Raw genomic sequence first — 854 nt, 5'->3', positions numbered from 1 at the left:
ATGGGCTCAACGACAAGAACCACATGGTCATCTCAATAGATGCAGAGAAGGCCTTTGACAAAATTCAACATGCTTTTATGTTTAAAGTCCTGGAGAGAATTGGGCTGGAGGGAACATACCTCAACATAAGTAAAGCCATATATAACAAATAAACAGCCAACATCATTCTAAATGGAGAAAAACTGGAAGCATTCCCATTGAAATCAGGAACCAGACAAGGCTGCCCCTTATCCCCACTTCTCTTTAACATAGTACTTGAAACTCTTGCAAGAGCAATAAGACAAGAGAAGGAAATTAAAGGAGTAATAATTGGAAAAGAAGAGCTCAAATTATCCCTTTTTGCAGATGATATGAATTCCATGTGCAAGCTCCTAGAAACTATTAACACATTCAGTGAAGTGGCAGGTTACAAAATTAACCTACAAAAGTCTATAGCCTTTCTATATACCAATGACAAACAGTCAGAGAAAGAGCACAGGGAAACCCTCCCATTCACAATAGCCACAAAAAAATAAAATATCTTGGAATAAACCTGACCAAAGACATTAAAGAGCTCTACAAGGAAAATTTTAACTCTTTAAAGAAAGAAATTGAGGAAGACATCAGAAGATGGAAGGACCTCCCATGCTCATGGATTGGAAGAATTAATATTGTGAATATGACCATCCTACCAAGAGTCATACATAGATTCAATGCAATGCCAATCAAGAACCCCATGACATTTTTCACAGAATTGGAAAAAACTATCCGAAGATTCATAATGGAAACACAAGAGACCTCAGATAGCTAAAGCAACTCTGAACACTAAGAGCAATGCTGGGGGGATTATTATATAGATTTTAAGCTGTATTACA

Source organism: Nannospalax galili, unplaced genomic scaffold, assembly GCF_000622305.1.
Source record: "Nannospalax galili isolate Female #2095 unplaced genomic scaffold, S.galili_v1.0 scaffold441, whole genome shotgun sequence".
NCBI lineage: Eukaryota > Metazoa > Chordata > Mammalia > Rodentia > Spalacidae > Nannospalax > Nannospalax galili.
This window is presented reverse-complemented; position numbering follows the sequence as displayed.